General features: G+C 32.4%; 1 pseudogene; it reads right to left on the minus strand.

Moving 5' to 3' along the window:
* Positions 1-14,888: 14,888 nt before the first annotated feature.
* Positions 14,889-20,305, minus strand: LOC115988637 (annotated as a pseudogene).
* Between the last annotated feature and the right edge of the window lie 3,780 nt (positions 20,306-24,085).

Raw genomic sequence — 24,085 nt, forward strand, 5'->3', positions numbered from 1 at the left:
ATAATAAAAAAATTGATAAGAAAATAGTATTATGATGATATGTAATGTAAAATAGATAATCAGATGTGAAATATTTTGAAAAGTGAGTATGTAAAATTAAAAAAGTATGTTATTATGCTAAAATTGACAGAAAGTTTTGCATAAGTTGATCATGCAAATGTTCTAATATATTAAGAAATAATAATGTTTTGTGTCTTTGGTAGTAGATGATTGTATTATAATGTATTACAAAATAATGATTTTGTGTCATTGTCTTTGTTGATAGTTTGTTAATACTAAAAAGGTACTTATTTAGAATTTCATGGTTTTTTTTAATTTAAACTTCAGTCCTCCTTAACTTGAAATCTTAGGTTTTTTCCTGGACCTAGTATACCTTTATAAAAGTTACACATTTTTTTACACCATAAATTCTTTTTTTAATTCCAATATTGAGTTAAATTGAACCCACTCATATATGCTTTATCACTTACTATATGCTACATATCATATGAGATTATAACAATCCATTAATCTATATAAAGGACTAATAATTACACTATTGACCACTAAACTTTAGTCCATGAGCGATTTTAATTCTTAAATTTTAAGTGATAGCTTTTATAGTTCCTAATAAACTTAAAGTAATCACTTTTAGTCCCTAAAAATCTTCAAATGATCGATTTTGGTTTTTGACAAACTTAAAGTGATATCTTTTAACCTCTACAAAGTGATATTATGTCGATTTTTTATTTTATCATGTCATCTAAGAGGCTAAAACTGATTATTTTATTAAACTTGAATGAATAAAATTTCTCATGCGTTGAACTTTAGAAACAAACACTATTTTCGTCTCTCTACTCCCCTCACATGATAAAAGTTTTCGTTTAAAATAATTTTTTTTTAAAATACTTATAAAACTTATAATCTACAGTATCTAGGTAGTAGGTATTATAGACAATAATATTCGAATAAATACTGAAAAGGAGACCGCAAATGCATGCAACGCAGACAACTAGCTAATGTATCTTTTCTTTTCTCTCAGTGACTGATCTCCTTGTCCTTGCCCCATTATCATGCCAATCGTGCTCCCTTTGTGAATTAGCTTTGAGACAATCCAAGAAAAATGGCAGACAAAAAGAAAATAAATATCCTGTTTGGCTACTTAATTATATAAATATATAAATATATATATATATATATATATATATTTCTAGACAAGACTAAATTAGTTGGTCGGCATTTAATTAATAAATAAAGCACTATCAAGGACATTGCTAGTGCTAATTGAAGTGACTTTATCCTAGAAAAAAAAGAAAAAGAAGATGAAGTCAACAAAACAAGTTACGTTTGATTTGATTAGGACTGTAACATATCTATCGATAGCATGCTAATATGCCTACTTGCCCTTGGTTTAACCTAAACAATATTCTTGATGTATTTCCATATATATGGTTGCCGACCTAATATGAAGTTATATATAAATAAACTTAAAAGGAGTACTGATAGAAAATCAAGCAAAGCCCTTGTGTTGATTTATTTACAGGAATAAAAAAGAAATTAACACGCCATCAGAGAACAAGTTAGGTAATATTTTCTGAAATGTTTCATAGGGAAATAACGGTGTTAGTTTAATACGTATGTGTCATAAGCCGTGCCATGACAACAACCTTTCCGGATAGTAACGTATCAGAAAAAGGTTAGCTGAATGTAGTTAGGATAGCATTATCCAAACGCACCAAAAGCTATCATTTTGGTGGGTTCAAGAAGGTTTTTTTTTTTTTTTTTAGTTCAACAGTTACAATGGAGAGGCGAATTTGAATATTAGATCTTTCCGTTGGAGATACCACGAGGTGCTAACTAATTATGTTAAAAAGATCTTTGACATTTTAGTGGGTTCAAAAAAGAGACTTAAGTAAAAAATCTTATTTATACCAGAAAAACTGATTTCATATTTTGATAGTAAAAAAGCAATCATCGTGTAACGCATAAATTTCAAATCCTATCGTAATCTAAAAATAAATAATAAAAAATTATATATCACCTAGGTTCATTTCACGAGTACGTACTGTCTTCATTGAGTGAACCTCCTCTTTTAGGTGTGCAATTTTTTGAAAACTGGTTTAAGTTAACAGCACCTAGACACTAGAGGACTATCTTGCTAAAAGGGCAGACGTACTCAAAACATAAAGACAATGAAAATGACTAATTCCTAACTTTGGTTTTCCTTTTATATATATATATATATATATATATATATGCTTATCTGTGGAATACAATATTACATAATTGGCAAAGTCGATTGGTTCATGTTTCACTGTGATGTATTATGTATGTACCCCGAATATGCATCCAAATTATTGCGACCTCAAGTGATCTCAAAGGACTTTGAACTACAGAGAATTGAACAGGGATTTTTAAGGCCAGTTGGTAAGTAAAGTATTTAGAAGTGCCCCCGAGGAAAGATTTTCGAATGAATGCCTAGTTATTATAGCCACACGTACGAATGATACACTTATAATCAGTGGCGACTCTAGGAATTTTGTCCAGGGTGTTCCTATTTCACTTTGAAAAAATTTTAGGTCATTTCGGTCTATTTCGGGTGTTTCGAGACGTTTTGATAAATACCGGTTGAAATTCAAAATTTGGCCGGCATGAAATTTGTGCTTAAAAAAAAAAAAAAAAAGTTCTTAAAACCAAAACAAATTTGCATTTTGCACACCGAAAAACCTCAAAAAGAAAAAAAAAAATGAAATGAACAAAAGTACCTATACAATAAACTATAAGTTCATTTGACATATTAATAAAATTATTAATTATTATTGTTTAATTGTTTCATTAATTTGTTTGTCTTTTATAAACTATAATTTGTTGTATTGTTATTTCATTAATTATTAAATTATTAATTATTGTTTAGTCTAACATAATTTAATTTATTTATTTTTTATGGATTTTACTAATGTGTGCCCTAAGGGCACACATTAAATTTTCTGTTTTTGAAAAAATTTTCTCGAAAATTGAAAAAGTAATAACAGCTTTTTCAATTCTCGAGAAAATATTTTCAAAAACAGAAAGTTTAATGTGTGCCCTAAGGGCACACGTTAACCGAACCCATTTCTTATAATGTATTAGTTAATTAAATTATTATTTATTTTTTTCCTCAATTAATTAAATTTCTCCAATTACAAGAATCAGCTGCTAATCAAAAAACTTCACAATCAAAATATACATTACACTAAAAAGACAACTAATAATTTAATATTTTACCGACACAAACACACACACACCAACACTAACCAACACCAACAGATAAGATATTAAGACAAATTTAAAAAGTCAAAAACTCAGCCAAATATTAATAAAGATAAAGTTAAAGCTTAGCAATTCAGTGGCTCAATCACATAATCAGATAAAGACAAAATATTAAAATTAGTATTAAAGAATAAAGAGAGAGACAGAGAGAGTCATAATTTTCATTTCAGAAAAAGTCATTCAGATAGAGAAAGAGAGTGAGAGAGTCAGAGAGAGTCAGAGAGGGAGGGAGCACCTGCACCGGAGCAGCCAAGCATTGGAGCAGCTGAGCAGGGAGGCCTGAAGGCTGAGGCCGCTGAGGCAGTGACGAGGTCACGAGGCGACGAGCGATCTCCAATGAGGCCAGTGGCGAGTGACGAGCGACGAAGACGAGGGGCGAGCGAGCCGAGCGACGATGACAATCTGGACTGGACCGATCTCCGACGACGAGCGAGCTGCGAGCGACATGACCGATCCGATCTCCATGACTCCGGCTGTTGTCAGTTGGCTTGAGCCTGAGGCGTTGCTTTGAGGGACTGAGGAAGTGAGGCATTGTTCTAAGGGACTGAGGTAGTGAGGCGTTGCTTGCTCTGTCTTTAGTCTTTACTCTTTAGGTTTGCTTTAGGTCTTTAGGGATTTCTGATTTAGAAAATTAGAAGTGAGTTCTGATTTGATTTGCCCTGCAGCTTTGTATTAGTTTTTTTATTTTTTATTTTTTTTTTTAAGAATCCGTGGGTTTGCCTCTGTAATCTATTGGGCTTGCCGAGTTGCCGTGGGCTTTCCTCTGTTACCAAATTTTATTTTGGGCTTTCTTCATTTATTTTTTATTTATTTTTTATTTTTTTGCTTGAAAGCAGAACAATTAAATTTTTTTTTTTTTTTTAATTCGAGGGTGTTCCTATAATACAGAGCAAGTATAAAAAAATTTGTAAAATTTTTTTTTTTTTTCAGGTTTTTTTTCAAGTCAGGGTGTTCCTGGGAACACCCTGACTTGCACGTGGCGCCGCCACTGCTTATAATGTGTTTAGATCCGGCTGTTGCGTTTTGCGTTGTTGTTGTTGTTTTTTTTTTTTTTTTTTTTTTTTTTTTTTCTGCTGCTGCGCACGCGTTTAGGGGAAAAATGGCCACTGTTCATGAACAGTAGCTGTATATGATTGAATTTTCAGCTCTTTTTATCAGTTTTGTGGGTCCCGTGAATAGTACATAAGGTCTATAAACTTCACTTTTCAACAATTTTAGTTTTTAGTTTCAGCAACATAAGTTCTATCCAAACGGACGTTAACAGTGCACAAATTTTGCCAGGCTAAACTCACCCATGCTGCTCGATCAAACAAGCTTCAGAGCTACATATCACCTTGCATGCTTAGAAATCAAATCGGCTAAGCTTGCATGGTTCTCTAATCTATGGTGAGTAATAATTAATATTCGAACATTACCTGTACGTGCGCATATATCTGCATTATTATTTAGTCACAGATGCCACATTTACCCTATTATGAAAATCAACAATCATAAACATGCATCTTTGTTTCATAGCATTGACCAATTGTATCAATGCAGTTAGCTCTGTCAGTAGCATAGTGGTACTTAGTTCTGTCAGTAGAGAATGTATAATTAAAATCACCAATTCTTTTTTTTTTTTTTTTTTTTTTTTGGAGAGAGAAAAGATAGTGAATATTAATTACCAATTTTGTTTGTTCTAAATTGACCATTTTCTTATTGATAAATCAAGATATTTACTGACCAATTATTATACTCTTAGGTGAAAACCCTCTGTGCTAACTTGCTAACTCACTAACTCAGCTTAGAGTAATGCCCAGTGTGCATACTACTCTCACCTTATATATTTTTTCTTTTCTTTTATTTTTTTTTTAAATAAATTTTCACCTTAAAAAGTTAAAAGTGTAATTTTTGCCTCTTCAATTACCTTTATAATATTATATATGTAATATAATAAAATTTGAGTCTTATTTATGTGCCTCATCAATATATATAAATAAATTATGCTTGAAGTATATTAAAGTTATTTATTCAAAGTGAACTCTATTGCCAAAGTTTTAAAAAATTAAAATGGTTCTCTTGTTAAGACTTCGTGCTTGTTTTAGAATTTGCTTATTTTCAGTAGTTTATTTGTACAATATTTATCAAAAGATACATTTTTTTGATAAATTTTATGTTAAATATATCTTTTTGATATATATATATATATGTTATAAATATGTAATAAAAAGCTAAAAGATTTTATTTCAAAAAAGTTAAAATCTAAATTATTTGCCCAAAAAAAAAAAAGAGAAAAGCTAAACTTTTTTCAACAATTTCTAAACACACATTTCATCACCAAAAGTTTTAAGAAAATTTAAAAAATTTATTATCGATTTTAAATTATTTTATCATCTACCATACTTTTTTGTTATTATAAAGATTCAGTCTTATATATGGTTTTATTTCGCCATATAATTTAAGGACATATTTTTTATTTTTTTAATATATACTTTATTATTAATTTCAACGATGTCACCAAAGAATTTTCTTAATTTACAAATTATTTGTCAGTGAATTTTAGATCAAATTGTTAAATTACCAATTATCTTGAAAGTTTGAACTACTAGTAAAGGGTAAATTTAATTACTTAATCACAATTCAGACACTCCCCATCATTTGTGGGCTCAAACTCGCTCTTAATAAATGAGGCCCAACATGTGATACTTTTAATATTTAAATGAGAGGTAAAGTAAAGACAGAGAACAAACTCAGGATCTTCTATTCCGATATTATGTTAAAATTATCGATTGTCCCAAAATTTTAAGTTATTAGGAAATGCTAAATTTAATCACTTAATTATAATTCTAACAAAAATGACATCGACTAGTGTTTCCAATAATGACATCTACGATCTAAATCCCCCATTTCCCCACCTAAAAAGTATTGAAAAAAATTTACAAATTATTTTTAATATATGACACATTAACATATAGGGGTGATTTTGTGTCAATTGAGTTCTAGTTAGGTTAGTGAAATCTTCCACCCGCTGCCAACGGAGGAATTAAATAAAACCACTTGTAACCTACTTTTGATCGAGTGTGTTGAGTTTATATTGATAGGTTGGCAAATCGTGAACAATTATTGTCTGTTGTTCCTTCTTTGAGGCAAGGGCAAGCAAAGTCTGTCCTACCTCGTCCCTTCTTCAATAGGTAGAGAAAAACCACATGGAGAAGGGCAAGGGCATTTTACCATCCCTAAAGTATCTCAAAACACAATAAAAAATTATTCAATTCAATTAGTTAATTTATATTTCGTTATATTCCCTTATAATTTATCCATTCCATATCATTTATTTTCTCTCAGAGAGAGAGAGAAACAAATATATTTAAGGAAATGTAATTTTTATTTATTTATAACAACCATCTCCTACAACCATCAATTATCAAATTAGTACTAATTAATGTTTATTTAAATAATGATAATATAACAAATTGATCAATCATTTAATCATGAATGACGAGGATTTCAAGAACATTAGGAATTACTCTAAAAACTCTTAGAGGATCTTAATCCTTAGATATGGCAAGAAAGATAATACCACTAAATTTGTGATTATATACCCCTCATCAAAAGAATGGGGAAAAATGTAGCTCTCTCTATCTATTTAGGGGTTGTTTGGTATATGTATTTAAACACATTTTTTTAGTTTTTAAACAATATTATATGCATTTTCACACACTTTTTTATCCATACGTATTTTCAAAAAATACAAACAACGTTACTAGAATAACCTTACCAAACAGCCCCTAGTCATAGAACACATCAAATATATATAAGCAAATATAAAAACAATAAAATAAATCTTACAATACGTGTACTTTCATATTAGTTGTCACAACTCCATGTATGAAAATACAAAACACGATATATGTATATATATATATATATATATATATATTTATTTATATTAAAAAAAAAAAAAGGTAATTTTTTTCATATTACGGAATTGGCTGTCATCCTCCTGTCCCAATGTTGTTACGTCCAATATTAATATGGACCCCAAGGACATTAGAGAAAGCGGTGGTACAGGAACACCCCATCAAACTCGAATATTCAAAGGCTTATCCCTCTTTCGCATTTCCATTTCTAATACATTTAATTTTTGTGTTGTTAAGTGGGCTATGCTAATGCTTACCAACATACTGTTCAACGTCTTTCCCACTACAACTCAACTCCGTGTCAAAATCTAAACAGATTCTACCCCAGATCTTCCTGCTGCATACTTTCAACGTATTCAATATCACCTTCTTCTTTTTTTAAGTCATTGAATACGATAAATTATGATCACTAATATATATATATATATATATATATATATGGCTCCGTTACTGTGTACTTTTTCAATTTCCGAAAAAATATTTTTAAAAATGATTAATTATTGTGTGTCCTTAGAGCCCACATTAGCAAAATCCTATATATATAGGGAAATATTAATGAGTGCCCTTAGGGCACTGATTAAGAATCCACTTAAAGAAAGTTTTATAGAAAAAGAAAAAAAAAAAAAAAGCAATTAATGTTTTTGACAGTTTTTTTTATTTCCCATAAAAGTGATATCAAAACTTTCTTTAACTGGATTCTTAACCAGTGCCCTAAGGACACTCGTTAGCATGACCCATATATATATTAGCAATAGTCATGTAGGGTTATCTTAATGAGTGCCTTTAGAGTAATGATTAACAATCTATTTTAGAAAAGTTTTGACATCACTTTTATGAGAAATAGAAAAAGTTGTCAAAACATTAATTGTTTTTTTTTTTTTTTTTTACTTTTCCATAAAAACTTTCTATAAATGGATTGTTAACCATTGCTGTAAGGGCATCTGTTAGCATTTCCCATATATATATATATATATATATATATGTGTGTGTGTGTGTATGTATGTATGTATATGTATACACGTACTTAAGGAAATAATTAGATACTCGAAGATATTTAAACTTTAGATATGTTCGTTTGTTAAAAAAAAAAATTAGAATGTAGGAGTGTTTAAACAACAGTTTTTAGTGTTTAAACACCACAACATGTATTTCCATAACAGTTTTTAACCCACATATAGTTCTACAATACTTAAACAATGATAGTAGAAATTTATAACCAAACGGGCTCTAAGAGGTCGGACACATTTAGTCAAATCTGTCAACAGAAATTAATGAAATTTTCCCCTATCAAATAATAAGCTGTATGGTATAATACCAAAGATATTCTCAAAGCTTAACAGTTGAAGGTGGATGAAATAATAATAGTTTAATATAATATTCCACTATATATTCTACTCGTGAAAGACACCTAATAATTAAGGTGGAAGGATCACTCTTCTTCTGATTGATTCACAAATGGCTTTCAAATTCACAACTCTAGAGTCAAATTAATTTGCCCTCTTTTTATTAGCTATAAACTCTAAGTGCCTGTCAAAAAAAAAAAAAAAAAATATATATATATATATATATATATGCTCATGATGACTTAGAATTTTCCTTTTATAGGCTGCATCGTGTAAACTGTGATCTAATAATTAATAAGATTTTCTGAATTGATTATCAGAGGACCAGATGTAAAATAATTATAAAAAAATAAAAATTCAAGAGGGCAAGAGCAAATAACCCATTTATTGGTCAACTTGTAATGGACGAATAATATTTCTGCACCTCATGATCAACTATACTGTCCTTCTATTTATCCTTGGATCCTTCTGTCAGTGCTAAAAGTGGCATGATTTTTCCGTGGAATAAAAATGTGCATCTTCTATAATGAATGAGTAAGAGAAATTATTAAGCCTTTCTCTATCACCTATACCAGGTGTCTCCAACCTTTAATTTAGATGTATGTATGAATTTTTCTTTTTCTTTGTTTAAACAAAAGGTAAGGGAGAAAAATTGAAATAATGATTATGAAGGAAATGAACAAAATACGCCACTACTCTATCATGCAATTACGTATTTGGTCATAAATATTCTCTCTCTCTCTCATATTCACTTTTATTTTTTCAAAATTAATACTATTATCTAATTGAAAATAATTTAACAATAAATTGTGAAATTTAAACTTGCATATATCAGTAAACAAGCTGAGTCAAGTATTAAAAGTTCAAACTTATTCATTTAATTTTATTTCGAACACAAGTTGAGTTGAGCTTGTTCACAAACTACATGATTAACTAGTTCTTTTCACTTGTATAGTAAAATCATGAGTACAATTTTTTACCCCTTCACAAATCTATTAATTTTATTACAAATTAACTATTTATATTATCAATAAACTAAAAATAATAATTTGATACTATATGTACCTATTTACAAACTTATACAATCCAATCTCAAGTCTAAATAAGTATATTTTTAGACAAGTATATAGATAATTATATATATTGAGTTTTATATTCACGAGTTTGTTCACAAACATATTATTATGTTTAAATTTGGCTCATTTAATAATCAGGCTTAAACTTGGACTTGAACTTGACTTATTTGCTAAACAAACAAATATAAACAAATTAACCTTTTCTCGAACCAAGTTCAAGTTGTTTATAAATAATTTGGTTAATTTAATTACAGTCCTAGACAAGTATCAAGGAGGCCTCCTTGATCATAAATAACCTAATTGCAGTTACAAGTGGATTAAAGAAGTGAATTTTTTTTTTCTTTTAAATATTTGTAAACACGTCAGGCTATACGTTAGTATACTTTGTGGCTTAGTTTTAACAAAATTAAGGGTTGTTTCATTAACAATGTGGCTTAATATTAAAGATGAATTTATTGGGCCCACAAAATTATTGCAAGAATTTTACTTTTAAGAAACAATTTCGGGTCTGTTTGGATAGCGCTTATTACTGAAAACTGAAAATACTGTAGCAAAATAATTTTTAAATATGTGAATAGTTCTATGGAACCCAATTTTAAAGAAAAATTTGTTGAAATCCGTACTTGCAGGTCCCGTGAACAATACATAAAACCCACATGTTTAAAATGCAAGTGCATATGTGGTTGGATTTCATTGCAATCCAAACTCACACTTCATGTCAAAGGTACTTTGAGATCAACCCTTTAAAAGATAAAACTTTTACTATATAAATATTTTTTTTGTTAAGCAATAATCTTATTATATATCTCAAATGACTAAAGAGGTTCAGTGGGTGTATTGTATCTTTTGCTGGTACTATATTGGACACTAAAACTTTAAAAAAAATAATAATAATAAAAAATTAAAAAAAAAAAACTAACAATAAAACAGAGTAGTATTCGTCACCTAACTTGTATTGTATGTAAGTGGATCCAATTTCATTATGAACACTAGAAGTGAAAGGGAAATATTTAATTTTTTTTTTTCTTTCTAAAAAGTAAAAAATTAATTTAGAAAGAAGAGGATAGGAAACCCACTGTCGAGCATTATCTTTTGTTTAATGCAGAAAAGTTGGTTTAATTTGCAAATGTTTATTAATAAACTATATATTCAAATCGCATTATGAACCACTAGCAGCCTTGATACTTGATAGTGCTTGATACAGAAACTGAATTTAGAAAAATATGGTGGAGTTCTACGCATCTATTTCTTTTCTTCTTCTTTTTTTACTTAAAGGTAGCTAGATGTTCTATAATTAAATTACAATAAGCCGCGTAGGAATCAACCAGTAGATGTACTCCATAAAATTAAACAAACTATCAAAAATTTTGATTTATCTTGTTAATTGTTCTAGTTAGTTTGACTTAAAAGAGCACTATCACACACTCTTTTGACCCTTTTTGCGTAATTGTTCCCATTTTAAGGACCACCTCTCCTTCATTGGAGGGGTTTTTTATTATATAAATTGAGGAATAATGCTTGTTCCTTTTAGTCTAAACTAGGCTTCGAAGGTACGTAATCTTTGTGTAGAAAAATGTCCAAAAGCTTTCTTTCTTTTATAAAAAAAAAAAAAAATATATATATATATATATATATATATATAATTTTGAAGTGACAGGCTCTCTACGTATATGTAGTACATATACATTATACTCGTACAAGCCATGAAAGACAGTTGATCTCCTTGCTTACTTTTCTTTTTGCAAATTTGGAAATTACATTTTCAAATAGTCGATATAAATGAATGTTACACTAGTCATACTCATTGAGAAGTAAATTAAACAATATGGATTTTTATGGTTTTGTTGAATTTGAAGAAATTATCTTATTAATTAAGTGATATAAATTGTATAATATGTCTAGGAAATTTCAGGATAAATTATAAAGTGCTTCCTCTAATTTTGATATATTTTTAATGTGAACTTAATGGATAGAATTAAATAGAATGACTACATTGAAAATAAATAAAAGTTAAAAAATTTATTAAAAAAAAATATAACTAAAAACTTAAAATACTGAATTGAAAATGTAAAAATTAATGGGTATAAGTTGAAACCAATCCAACATTTCATTTTAGTTAAGTTCATGTTGTAGTGGCCATGGCCTGTGGCTGGAGCCGAGTATTTATTATAATAATAGCACCTCGTGTTTTGTTGAAAAGACTAAGGAAGGAATGTGGTACAAACTCAAATCAAAACCCCACCATGTTTTTATTTGATGATTAAAACCCCACCATGTTCCATCAAACAAAAAGAAAGAGATATCTCTAGGCATATTACGGTGGAATAAAATAATTATTAAAAAAAAAAAAATGTAGCAGCATCAGCATGCTTATCACATCCACGTATTAAAATAATGACCCAAAAGTAAGGCTTTTGATACACCCACTCAAACACATGTTTTCAGTTTTTAAACAATATTACATGTATTTTCATACACTTTTTTATCCACACTATTTTCACACATGTTTTCAATTTTTAAGTGCATGTACCAAATACTCCCTAAATTGTTGAAGTAACACGTTATTATTGCTCTTTGGTATAATGTTGTTTTTGTTAAGGAGTGAAAAGAAGTGGAGAAACTATTATGACAAAGAATTCCATTAGCATAATCATATTTATAATGAAAGTGGCCGAACACAAAGTGCTTTAGAAAATACCAAGTCTTTACACATTGTTTGTAGAAAAGGTATGGATATAGGTGGCTAAGAAAGTGAGTCCACTTAGAAGCACCTTGCTTCATGGAATGGGATATTCTCCAATTACTAATTCTCATGGCCCTTCAAACCACCCATAGAACAATGAATTTTAGACTCGAATTGGAAACATTAGAAGAAGAAGTAAAGGAAAATCCATAAAGTTGGATTGGTGGGGTCATCTATAAATTATTTTTTATTTTTTCCATTGAGAGTGAAAGAAGACAAGCTATTTCAAGCATAACCTAATCTTTAAAACCTCAATAAATCTTCTTCTTCTTCTTCTTCTTCTTCTTTTTTTTTTTTTTTTTTTTTTTTTTTTTTTTTTGAAATAGATTGATCTTTTATTTATTTAATTGGTTGATAGTGGATTTCTTTAGGTTTTAACAATTATGCATAAAATAGCATGGTTTAGAAACATGACATTTTTCTTACAAATTGAAGATGATGAATTGCAACTATAACAATATCGATTGCTTTTACATATTTTTTTATAACTAATATCTTCTATCGTTTGTCTCAAAAAAAAAAAAGACTAATATCACTTTTATTATATATCAATCACAAAAAATTACATCAACGGTTGTGAAAAAAGTTTCTTAAAAAATTGTTACTCATCAAGTCATCTAGTTCAAGATGTGTAACACAAAACCCTTGATAATTTGAAAATTGTGGGGCCTTAGCCAATAAAGTAGCGGTGGGGACGAAAGGGGCCCAATTGGTATAATGGGCGAAGTGAAAACTATCATCCCAAACCAAGTCAACCATGGAATACATGTTTCTTAATTCCATTTAAAGCACTCTTTTGCAAAATCAGCGAGAGAGAGAGAGAGAGAGAGAGAGGAGTGGGGGTGGATGGGACTGCCTCTACTGTTGTTAATAGGAACTAAGGGAGAGATGGAATGCTCTGTCTGACATTGTCATTATCCACATGCTTCAAATTTTAGGTAGCCATGGTATACGTTTCAAAATATTTTGAGTAGCACATAATATATATATATATATATATATATATATATATACATATATATATATGTATAGAAAAGCACAATTTATGGTATGAAATCTGCTTTTAGATTTTAGTTCTGTAGAACTAGCCCATCCAAGAAAATTTTTTCTCCATACTCATATATATATATATATATATATATATATATGTTTGTTCATTTCTTTTTTCAATTATTTAGTTCTTTTCACTTCAGTTGTTTGAATCTCTCTCCCTAAGTCAAATGGACCACATGATAAGAAGTATCAACTACTTTCTATCTTTGTGATCTTTTTTTAATTCTTAAGAACACAAACTTCAATCCTCTATGTATTTCGAACATTACAATTTCTAAGAAGCCATAGTATTATATAATCGGTAACCGAGTCTTGGTATAAGACCAAAACGTTTAGGTTTGTGTGGAACCTACGTATTGTTTGTAGGAGGGAAAATGTATATATTGAATAAATAAAATAATTATTAAATTTGTATGTACAGTGCAATGGTTAGGACCATCTAAACAAAACCAATAACATATATTTTTTTTTTAGCAATCAACTATCCTACGAGGATGCCTAGTTGGTTCAATAGCTAAGAACATGTTTTGTTTATTTTAAAATCCACTTATTTGCTAGGAGTTTTATAGCTCAATTAACAACTTTAAGTGTTTCTAGTAAAAAATGTTGCCTTTCAAATCCCCTCTTCTCTCATTAATCTCAATAATTTTAGTTATAACAATGCTTTTTATACCATTTGTTTTTTAAACAAAATAAATCAATTAAAAATTAAGCTCATCTAGACATAGCAAAATCAAAATTGAACTATGTTGGACAGTTCGAGTGTAGGACAACTTTTTTATTTTTTTATTTTGATGAGTCAGCCACCTTTGTATAAACCCTTCGCTAACTGTGAATGCAAAATGGAGGGTTCAAAAAGAGTATGGTCCCAATAATTACCGTTTATCAGTCTTGGGCTGGACTGAAGTCCAAAGGCCCATAGACCTACCCCAGCCTAGAGAGAGAGAGAGAGAGAGAAAAGGAAAGTGCTGCACAGGTACAAGGACATCTCTGATCATGCAGAGTACTAACTACATAATGGTATTCGCTACATATGAATCACAACTCACAAGCACATCTCTGCAATCTAAGAACCAGTTTGAGCTAATGAAATTGAATTATAAGACAAGACAGACATGCAACTTTCGACTTTGGCAGATTTAAAATTTACAGCAAGGTACAAGTTATGATTATTATGAATAGTACAAGAACCAAATAAGTGCCATTTTAAAGAAGAATCAAGATGTACCTCACAAGGTGGCAACCACATGCAATCTTAAGAACCAGTTTCAGTTTATGAGATTGAATTAAGTCTGACTTTGATATAAGACATGAGAGACTTGCAACTTTTGACTATAGCAGATTTAAAATCAACGCAAGGTACATGTTATGATAATTATGCAATAGCACAATAAACAAACGAGTGCCATTTCGAAAAGATACAAGGTGCACCTCACAAGGTGGCAACCACATCCACAATGTCACTATATGATTTAGACTGCTAGAGTTTGGAAAAATCTATGAGCAAAGATATGATTCTTTAAGACCACGGTAACATCTCTGTTTGGGAACAGAAGTAGGTGATTCTATAGTAGGTTTCATGAATCAAACTACTAAGTACAAAGATACCCAAAAAAAAAAAAAAAAGGCAACAGGTCCTACTAGTCGTGCCCAATTTGGTGGTATGATTATCTGCCTGACATGACATCCAAGATGTAAATGGAGCAAATTAGGAATGGAATCATGCTCATCCTAAAGGATTAACAAGTCAAAACTCAGGAGTTATAAGCATGGATGGCCTTTATTGTCGATGTATAGCCATGGGAAAAATCGCCCCTTAAGCAGCAACTGCAACCTTTCCTGGCTTCTTCCCAGCAGCCTTTGAAGGCTTCCCAGTGTTTGTTTTCTCCGGTTTCTCAATTCCTTGAATATCAGTTATCCTTAATTTAGTCAGTTCCTGAAAAGGAGAAGCATGGGTCAAGAAAAATTATCACCGTGAGGTAGCGGAAAACAATTGTTTAGAGAATAGATTTGAGAAATACTTGACGACGAACTTAGGTGCGGCAATAATTCTTCCTTCTCTTTTTCTTGAATATAATTAGCTTTGCATCTAATGCCTGAGAGAGAGAGAGAGAGAGAGAGAGAGAAACATGAGAAAAATATAAAGTTCCTAACAAAAAAGAGAAGCTGTAACTTTTTCAGTGATTCACAAAAGCCATATGAGTTTGGTGCCAGCAAATTTAAAAGGAGAAAGTGAATAGACAACTATAATGTCTATAACACAGTGATCACAAGAACAATTTTCTTCATAGAAAAATTAATTATTATCATTGTGATATATATAAAACTTTACTAGGACAATGATATAACATGGGGTTATATTAGGAGATCTGCATACATTTTCTCATTGCCTTGCATTTTATAATTTTTCAACTTGTACCAACACCAGCAGGCAGTGGTTTAGGAGGTTTCTTGGGCATTCAAAACCAGCACCCCTCCATCCATCACTAGTTTGGGGAATATACCCTGCTTGTATTTGGCCATTTGGCTTATCATATTTTTTTAACTTTCAAGTAGTCCACCTAGCAATTTCATATCAAGGTGAAGATTATGCAAAAGCACATTATTGGCAAACATAGAAGCCAACCCCAAGCATTATGGCATGGATTACAGGATGGCAATTTCAAGATAACCAGTACTTTGCTTGATATAAAATTTGAATAATCCCAATTTTATTTCTTGATTTCCCCCCTGTTATAGAGTTGGGACTTGGGATCATAATCACAGCTTAGCATTTAACATAGCAGTTAGTTTTCATTTAAATTGTGAAGCTAGATAAACTCTGGCTACTATTTCTTTCTCTTTGTATTGCAGTCCATTTAGACAGAAAATTCTTCCTGGAAAAGTTTGTTCAGACCTTTTTAAGAGGCTTCATGTATCAAAATCGATATCTTTCTCTGAACTCAAATATAATGACTGCCTCTTCTGAATTAACTCTTCAAATTTGAAATTCCACTTATCCTAATGAAATAATTTTGCAAGAAATGTATCCCATGAAACAAACATGACTGCAAAAATTACATACAAATGAAAACACATATGCTGGATGAGAGAGAGAGCGAAGATTAGTGTCACACTCACATGCACTTCAACAACTGCATGAACAGCTGCATCTGGTAATAAGACAAATAATGGTCTCACTACTAGAGCCAAGCAAAAAAACCTTGTTCAAAATTAACTGCAACAGAAAGATATGGAAGAATTAATAAAGAAATCACTTTTTTGAAAGAAAAAGATAGGTTATTGAATTTTTGTTGGGAAAGTAAACTACATATAGCTTCCCAGCAAACTATAGAAGACTACACAATTGAAATCAATGCAATCTCAAATCCATCCCAATACCATCTTGGATTCAAAAAATGCCTTCAATCACATCTCCTTTGTTAAGGTAGAGAAAGCATGGACCATAAAGCTATTACATGGAAAATTAGCCCGAGCAGAAATGAACAAGGAAAATAAATGTAACTTTTTTTTATAGGTACAAGGAAAATAAATGGAAGTTTCTTTAAGCTGAATTGCTATGTCTTTTTTTAATATATATAAGTAATTTGCTAAGTCTATTTTGGCTTGCTCCATCAGGTGAATGATAATATGATATACACCCAATTTGGCACCACTTAAAAAAAAATTTAATTTATTGACTTGAAAGGTCCAAAGACAGCGTAAAATGCCAATTGTTGCATTGGATAGGCTTCTAAATTTATCTTTCTTCTATAAGCAAAATTTATTGAAAAGCATTAAAAGGGGTGCAACCAGGGCCTTTTATTTAAAAAAAATGTGAGCACCATGAGAAAGAAGGAAGCTTATTTGCTTTGGTTATGGGCCACCAGAGAATATTGTGATCTGAAGGTTTCTAACAAGGTCATAATAGAAAGAGTATTCAGCAATATGTGAAAGAGGCTAGTCAACATGTGAAACCAGTAACCAATACCATCTAAGATTTTTTACGAGAGCTTTTTTGAAACTGGTTTACCTACAAATTAAGTTTAAGATACACTTCTATTTTTACATCTTAAACTACATTTCAGCCACTCATTTAATGAACACATTGATCCTTCGCTGTTCAACATCCAATATTACTTGGCATGAATGGTCTTCCACTTGTTTTATAAAACTTTCTTATCTTTCTCTTCATCTATAAAGGTAAACCAAAACTAAAAAATAAATCCAGTTTCCTTTCTTTGGATATATCATTTTTATTTTCAACTTCTTCCTTTACTATGATAAAATAAAAGACAGACGAACCTATGAGGCATGAAGATCAGACCGAAGTGCTCCCTTTTTTAGCAATAAGATCTGCTTTTTGAGTCAACTGATAAAAGAAACCAATAACAATAATCTCATCATTGAGAAGCGATTAACAATCTATCTTAACATATTGAAATACTCAATGGCCAAGAACCAAAATGATTCCCCCCCCCCCCCCCAATTTTTGAACAAAAGCAAGACTAAACTCCCATCCATACTTCTTTAAATCCCACCAAGGAGCCATAATCTTAGGGAACAACATTTATTTTTCACCAAACCCTATTGAAAAGAAAAATTTCAAGCAACATTCTAATGTTGTAAAGGAAAAGGTCAAGAGCACAAATCAGAACTGTTCATGCGAGTACACCACACCATATGACATCCTATGTTAGCAGCAAATCTAGTTGCATGCTTAATGATTTTTTTTTTTGATAAGTAAGAATGATATATATACGAAAGGCTACTCTATGCATGAAGAACATAGAGCAAACCTAGAAAATACAAGAAAAGGAAAATAGAGAAAAACAAAAATGAAATCCAAACAATAGAAAAATTACAAAAGAGAAAGGGAATCACTAGACGTGAGTCCCCACGCCCAAGACCAATCAAAAAGAGTTCCACTAAAAGAAGCAAGCATCTGATCACTGGAACTATCCAAATCCTCAAAAGTCTTCCGATTCCGTTCCTTCCAAATACACCAAGGATGCACAATGGGACTAAGTTCCAAATCTGAGACAAATGCTTCCCCAGCCAAAGAGCAAGTCTGGATTTGATCTAGGAATAACCCAAGACAAGCCAAAATGGCAAAACTTAGGTACAATTCCTTAGATGTTGTAATTTAGGTACCCCAATTAAATTTAACTGTGTGGCTGCATTGACCAATAAGCATAAAAAGTATTATCTTCCCTCATGGACAATCAAATTCAACCATGTGACTCTTTTTTTTTATATAGGTATGGTGAAAAAAATAAGAAAAAGAAAAGTATGAGCATCTGAATGCAGAAGCCACGTAGAGAAGTGAATTCATGGCAAGTGCAAGCATATCTGCTCACATCAGTACCTAAAGTACTAAAAACAATTTCGGAAACGGAAAGGGCTGTATATGCTATCTATCTCAAGCACATCAGCGACACTAACTAATTGCCTTTTACTACCCAAAAAAATGAAAAAAACTCAACAAAGCTTATCATCATATATATATATATATATATATATATATATATATATCTACTAGTCTAAACCTTAAACTCAGAAAGAGAGAGAAGCATATGAATAATTCTTCATAAAGATCTATGAATGAGCCCTGAAGGCCACTCTGGTGTAAGTATGTGACTCGTTGGCAATGCAGCAACATAGTTGAATTGAATTGGGGAACTAAAGGTAGTACAGAAACTGTTCGTAAGTTTTATCCGGAACTATAAAGCATGTTAAGTACATAACTTCTCCCTTAAAATAGTACTATAACCATTAACTCTGAATTTCCATCAACATGAGATACTTGGCAAAACCCATTACTTTTCTTTCCCTGCATGATTTATTTATATGTATGGAAATGATATCTGTGACTGCGACTATTAATTAACAATGCAGCATTGAATTACTACCACCACCACCCCCCCCAAAAAAAAAAATAAATACAAAGTACAAATGAACACATAGTATTATAGGTAATCACGCAAATTCAATAGCAACCCACCTTGTCATTCACCTCGTAGAATTTCAATCTCTCAGTGAAAATCGAATCCCCATTGGCCATTGCTCACTTTGAACTTGTGCGATCCAATCTAAACACAAAAAGATAACAGAAAATCAATACCCCCATAAACATCCAATGAAAAACGACACCAAAAGACGAAGAAGAAGAACCTGAACGACAGAAAAAACCGGGCCGTACGGCTTGAAAACCCGATCGGAGGGCTCTAGTGGGCCCACCAATTTGTAACCAATCCCCACCGCCTCGGCCTCTTTCTCCCCCGGAGAGTACTCTCTTCACCAATTCCAGTTCGTCCTCCTCGCTACTCCCACCCACTTCATCGTCGTCGTCGTCTTCTCTATTCGTTGAGAAATGACGAGTGTTGGACCAGTACTGGGTGTAATAGTGGTGAAAATGTGGGCGGCGAGGAAGGGTTTTAGGGGTTGGGTTTTGGAGAGAGGAAGTGGGAGAGGGAGGGAAGGGAGACATGGGTTTGTGGAGAAGAGGGCGGAGGCGTGGCGAGTCAAAGCGTGGAGACACCGTCTGTTCGCCATGGATGGCTCATTGAGGTCAGTTCTGACAGAGTAGTAATAGGGTTTTAGATCGTTGGACTCGAGTCGAGTATGCACTTAAACACATGGAGCCTCTCACGTCCCCTGTCCTGACGGTTTGCCTTCTATCTTTTTTCAATCTTATTGGTTCGTTGTGGGTGATGATATTTCTACCACTGTGATGGATTGCCTTAATAACTGTCATTTTCCTGCTGAGGTTAATCACACATATATTACTCTCATCCCAAAAGTAAAATCCTAAAATAATATGAGAATATAGAACTATTAGTTCCTCTAACGTCATCTACAAACTGGTGTCTAAACTTCTTGCAAATAGACTAAAAAAGTTTCTGCCTCTCCTTATTTCAGAAAACCAAAGTGCTTTCCAAGCAAGGAGGGTTATCATAGATACTATTTTGATGGCTTTCGAAACTCTTCACTATATGAAACATCAGTATTCTGGGAAATTAGGTTTTATGGCCCTAAAATTTTATATGAGTAAGGCATACGACAGGGTAGAATGGTCTTTCCTAGAATTACTTTTGAGGAGAATGGGCTTCCATGAGACTCGGGTTGCTTTGATGATGGAGTGTATTACTATTGTTTCATACTCTCTTCTTATTAATGGTGAGCCTACAAGTACTATCAGACCCACCAGAGGCATTAGGCAGGGTGATCCTCTTTCGCCCTACCTCTTCCTCCTATGCACTAAAGGGCTTCATGGTTTGCTCAACAAAGCTGCTACTATAGGAAGTATCAGAGGAGTATCCATCTGCAGAAATGGTCCCTAGCTAACCCACTTATTTTTTTGCAGATGTTAGCCTTTAATTTTGCAAGGCTTTAGTCGAAGAATGCCACCACATTCAAGGAATCCTCTCGGCCTATGAAGCAGCCTCCGGCTAGCAACTCAGCAGAGAGAAAACAATGTTTTTCAATAAATCTACTCCACAAGTGATTCAAGATAGCATTATTGACTTGCTGGGAGTTTCGAAAATCAAGCAATACGAAAAATACCTGGATTTACCTTCTTTTGTGGGTCAAAGTAAAAAAGTCAGTCTTATGTACATAAAAGAGCAGGTATGGTGTAAAATAAAGGGATGGAAAGAGAAGTTGTTATCCCAAGCAGGAAGAGAAGTCCTCTTGAAGGTGGTGGTTCAAGCTATCTCTACTTACTCTATAAGTTGCTTTAAATTACCAATTTCTTTTTGCCATGAGATTGAGGGGATGGTGCGCAAATTTTGGTGGGGTCAAAGAGGAGAGAGGAGGAAGGTGCATCGGGTTAAATGGAGCAAACTATGTAGACCAAAAAATGAAGGGGGCATGGGTTTTTGAGAATTACAAAAATTCAATGATGTGTTGTTGGCCAAACAAGTATGGAGATTGATGACCAACCAAGACTCTCTTTTCTTCCACTTCTTCAAAACCAAGTTTTTCCCACATAGGTCAACTTTTGATGCCAAGGAAAATAAGGGTTCTTGCACATGGAAGAGCATCCTTAAAGGGTGAGATACTATAAGGAGAGGTATGCAATGGAGGATTGGAGATGGCTGTTCTGTTTTGATTTTCCAAGACCAATGGCTCTGCTTTGTCACTCCCAAGTGCAGGAGATCGTAGCAATATAATTCTCGGAGTACCGAGGTCGAACCACAAGGAGCGGGGTAAATTCAAAGACAATGTAATTAAAAAAAACTTTTAGTGAAGATGAAGAATAATTTTTGTCTGGTAATTGTAAACAAGAATAACAATGATAACTTATTTAAATCAATAATGTAAATACTAGGGCATCGGGGTGTTTTCCTATATCGATATGAAATTCTTTGTGGTCTAAGAAAATATCTATTTCATAATTGATTGTTCTTATATAATTAAAAACTTATGATTCGGTTGAACTAAGACAATTCAAGAACGCATGATAACCTCGATTGATAATGCGGTTAGAAAAGTTTTCAGAAAAACTCATTCACTTTAAATCCTGCTTTCTATTTGAAACTATTAGAAATTCATCTAAACATTAAAAAAAACATGATTGAACTTATTGAAAGTATGGAAGAACTAATACATCAAAAGAAATCTAATTGAACAATCAAATATATTATTGATAAAATCCTAGAAAAAATCACATTGAATATTCATACCGTATAGAAGAAACATAACCCCTAGCCCTAGCAAAGAGTTTAGGCTGCCATTAGAGAAAGAAAAATACAAGGTTTTCTCTGCCAAAATTCGTTCTACTAGCCTCCCCTCAAAACCCTAATGTCTAAGTGTCCAAAGAAAATAAAACATTTACTGTTTTAATTTCCGTCCAAGTTTACAGCGGTAACTTGTGAGTTAATTTTGGCCTTCAAAAATTGAGAATTTCGAAAAACTCAAAACTGAAAAGTTGTAGATATTTAAGTCACGGTTCCAACCCATCTAGACTTGTGTCAATTGGATTTTTGATGAGAGAGATACGCCCAAAATACTGATCAGTGCTCAAATCAGATTTTTCCTTTTCAGATTCTGCTTCTTTGATTTCTTTCCTTATTTGTAGCTTCCAATCATGGTAGATGATCCAAGCACTCCAGCTGCACCTCCTGAGACATTTAAGCATGGTCCTTTAGCTCCACTTTAATTCTAGTTTGGCCTCCATTCTCTCACAAATTCTTGTAAACTCATCTTTTTCACATGATTTCCTGAAAGTAGAAAATTACACATAATGAATAGCAATTTATTCAAGAAATTATGTAAAGATAAATAATAGGGACTAATGCAAATCATGGCTTAATTATACAAATTAAGCATAGTAATAAGGAGATAACGCCCATATAAATATATAATAAGTATACATTTTAAGGCGTTATCAGGCTCCCTCACCCGAGTCATGTGAGAGTCCTCTCTCCGAATTTGGACTGTTGCCCAAACGCCAAAGTGTCTTCCTTGATTGACCATGAACTTCGTTGCTGGAAGACTGATGTAGTTGGTCGTGTTTTTCTACTTTTCGAAGCTAACTTAGTTAAGGCAATCCCTCTGAGCCTCTCAAGAAAATCGAATGATATTTTCTAGCCAAGAACTCAGGATGGAGTGTACTTAGTCAAGACTGGATATAAACTGCTCATGGAGGGTGACGAGTTGGTTGAGCCAAGTGCATCTAACACCAAGGTGATAAAGGGTGTTTCGAATAAGATATGGCATCTCCAAGTATCAAATAGGGTTCTCTTTCTACTATGGTGTGCAGGGTCTAATTCTGCCTACCAAAGCCAATGTTTCGCAAGAAATTAATGTCTGAAGCTAGCTACCTAAACTGCAAGTCTGGTCTAAAATACACTTTTCATGCCCTTTGGTCTTGCCTATCTCTAATTCCGGTATGGCAGGTACAATTTGCAAACCTAACGAATGCAATTGGGTCCGTTTAAGGTTTTATAGATGTCATTCAACTTGCTCAACAGGATAGAACCCACGTCGATCTCTTTGCTATGATAGTATCACTGATTTGGATGAGAAGAAACAAATCTCGGGTAGGGGAGAGAGTTTTCGACTTGGAAAAAAATCCAGCCATGGCCTGTGACTCCCTTCAGGAATTTTAGTAGCTCAAACCCATCCGTGCTAAGATTTTGAGGACGACTAAACTAGTAAGGTGGCATCGTCCCCCTCCTGGTATGGTAAAGATTAACTTTGATGGCGCTATCTTTCCAAACAGGAACATCGCTGGTCTCAAAATTATAATCCCTAATGTTTATGGATTGGTTATGGCTGCTTTGTCACAGCAAATTCTACTGTCTAAATCAGTAAAGATGGTGAAAGTGTTAGCAGCACATCGGGCTCTCTTATTTGCAAGGGAACTAGGCTTTAAGAGTTTGGTCATCGAGGGGGATTTGGAAATCATCATCAAAGCCATCAATGGTGGTGGTACTATGCTCTTATCTGAGTTTGGACACATTTCGCATGACATTCACTCTCTTGTTTCTTCATTTCAGTCTGTTTCTTTCCAACATGTTAGACGCTTAGGCAATTGTGTGGCCCATAGGCTGGCTAGAAGACCAATTTGTAATTCTTTTCTGGTCTGGATGGAGTCTGTTCCTCCAAACATTTTTGGTTTCTACAACTATGATCTTAGTTTAATTTCTTAATAAATTTGCCCATCTCCAAGGGGTTTTTTCTCAAAAAAAAAAAAAA

The sequence above is a fragment of the Quercus lobata genome, chromosome 5 (assembly GCF_001633185.2).
Source record: "Quercus lobata isolate SW786 chromosome 5, ValleyOak3.0 Primary Assembly, whole genome shotgun sequence".
In the NCBI taxonomy this organism is placed as follows: Eukaryota; Viridiplantae; Streptophyta; class Magnoliopsida; order Fagales; family Fagaceae; genus Quercus; species Quercus lobata.